General features: G+C 30.4%; 1 protein-coding gene across 2 annotated transcripts in view; it reads left to right on the forward strand.

Moving 5' to 3' along the window:
* LOC122633907 (beta-1-syntrophin) overlaps window positions 1–2500 on the forward strand; it is a 543550-nt gene that overhangs the window by 1325 nt on the left and 539725 nt on the right. The window contains exon 1 of one of the 2 annotated variants that reach the window (XM_043822373.1): window positions 1145–1265. The exons of the other annotated variant lie outside the window; for it this stretch is intronic. The gene's annotated coding sequence lies outside the window, so the exon portion shown is untranslated. Of the gene's footprint in view, window positions 1–1144; window positions 1266–2500 lie in introns of those variants that run through there. 2 annotated transcript variants of the gene reach the window in all.

Genomic DNA, 2500 nt, shown 5'->3' on the forward strand with positions numbered 1-2500 from the left:
TTTTTTTATATAGATCGTCTTTTCCATCTGTTTCTCTCTCTCCTTCTTTCTTTCTTTCTCTCTCTTTCTCTTTCTCTTTCTGTAACGATCTTGCATTTTAACGGTTTTTTTTTTTTTATATAGATCGTCTTTTCCATCTGTTTTTCTCTCTCCTTCTTTCTTTCTTTCTTTCCTTCCTTCCTTCTTTCTTTCTTTCTCTCTCTTTCTCTTTCTCTTTCTGTAACATATTTTGCGCTTAACGGTTTTTGTTTATGCATAGTCCTTCAATCTCTTTCTCTCTCTCTCTCTCTCTCTCTATCTATCTATTTGTAACGTCTTTTTCGTTTTAACGGTTTTTTTTTATGGACACGTTTGTCAATCTCTTTCTCTCTTTCTCTCTCTCTCTTTGTCTTTCTCTCTCGCTCGCTTACTTTCTGTAACGTATCTTTCGTTTTAACGGTTTTTTTTTTATGGATCGTCTTTTCGATCTCTCTTTCTCTTTCTCTCTTTCCTTCCTTCTTTCTTTCTCTCTTCCTCTCTTTCTCTTTCTCTCTCGCTCGCTTGCTTTCTGTAACGTATCTTTCGTTTTAACGGTCTTTTTTTTTATGTATCGTCTTTTCAATCTCTTTCTCTTTCCTTCCTTCTTTCTTTCTCTCTTTCCTTCTTTCTTTCTTTCTCTCTTTCCTTCTTTCTTTCTTTCTCTCTCTTTCTCTTTCTCTTTCTGTAACGTATTTTGCGTTTTAACGGTTTTTTACGGACACATATTAACACGTTGAATGCTATTGGCTGAGATGAGAAGTGGTGGTGTTGGGGGAGGAAATTACCGTTGACCCCCCTACTTAGTTTCCGTTGAAAATTTGTCAGTTTCGTTTTAGGAACCGTGATTGACGCGACGCGTGGTGACCGATTACGGTTCCGAATTTATAAATGCGTATATGTAATTGGTGTAGTGATACCAGTGTAGTGTAATAATATGTGATTGTTTAATATGTCTAAATTTTTCTATTAATATCGATCTAGTGTAGTGTAATAATATGTGATTGTTTAATATGTCTAAATTTTTCTATTAATATCGATCTAGTGTAGTGTAATAATATGCGATTGTTTAATATGTGTAAATTTTTCTATTAATATTCATCTAGTGTAGTGTAATAATATGTGATCGTTTAATATGTGTAAATTTTTCTATTAATGTTCATCTAGTGTAGTGCAATAATATGTGATTGTTTAATATGTATAAATTTTTCTATTAATATCGTTGCCGGTAACAAGTTAATACGTGTAAGGTAAGATAAAAGTTTCTGTTAAACGTTAATGTTTCTCTCTCTTTTGTATTTCGAAGTAATATATATGGCGTATTATAACAGATTATAACGGTCGCATTGTCGATCGATCATGTAATATTAGTACGGTGTTCAACGTGTTAAATAATAATTTTATGCAAGTGTTTATAGCAGACGATTGAAATATTTATTGTTGTTGTTGTTGTTGTTGTTGTTCTTCTTCTTCTTCTTCTTATTATTATTATTATTTATCTTTTTACGAAATGTTTCAGATATTTCGTAGAAATTCAAATAGAAGAATTTTGAATATCAGAAAATTTAGAAATATATATATGCGTATATAAAGATTTTGTAGTTTGGTACATCATGAAATATTTGATGTTCCATTGTTTCTTTTTATTTTCTTTCTTTCTTTCTTTCTTTCTTTCTTTTTTTTTTACTTTTTCTTTTTTATTTTCTTTTTTTTTCACTTTTACCTTTTTCTGCCATAAAAGAAATAAAAAATTACAACGTCGGATTATTATCACGAGGAAGAACAGGATTGAAAGTAAAAATGAAATGAAAAGTAAAACGATAAAAAGAAAGAGAAATCTGTTTTTTTTTTTTTTCTTTTTTCTTTATTCGTCAATTGATACTTATTAATTTATTCGTTTATCATTATCTATTTTTCGAAAGGAAATACTAAGAATTAAAAAAAAAAATAATAATAATAATAAAAATAAAAACTAAAGAAGAAGAAATATAAAAGAAAGGAAGAAAAAGGGAAGAGTGAACAAAAAGAATTAGATTTCAAAGCAGCTCTATCTCTTTCTAATCTCTCTTTCTCTCTCTTTCTCTTTCTCTCTTTCTCTACGATCGGACGCACGAACGACGCGATTGATTTTATTGCGACGCCATGTTTCACGATTTGTCGTTTTATCGGTGCCATAAATTTCTCCAACGCGCTAGAGCCCCGTGTTTATCTTATTTTATTGATATTCCTCTTGTTTTTGTTGCGTTCCCTCCTCCTCTTCCTCCATCTCTTTTCTCTTTTTTATTTTTTGTTTCCCTTCGTTTCGTTCAGTTTAGTTCAGTTCAGTTCAGTTCAATTCAGTTCAGTTCAGTTCAGTTTAGGTTCGTTTCGTTTCATCATATTGCAAACGTGTCTTTTCTTTTTCATTTTTTTTTCCCTTTTCCTTTTCCAGTTTCTTTTTTTTTTACTTTTATATAACTCTCTTTGAAAAAAAAAAGAGATGAAG

The sequence above is a fragment of the Vespula pensylvanica genome, chromosome 13 (assembly GCF_014466175.1).
Source record: "Vespula pensylvanica isolate Volc-1 chromosome 13, ASM1446617v1, whole genome shotgun sequence".
Taxonomy (NCBI): domain Eukaryota; kingdom Metazoa; phylum Arthropoda; class Insecta; order Hymenoptera; family Vespidae; genus Vespula; species Vespula pensylvanica.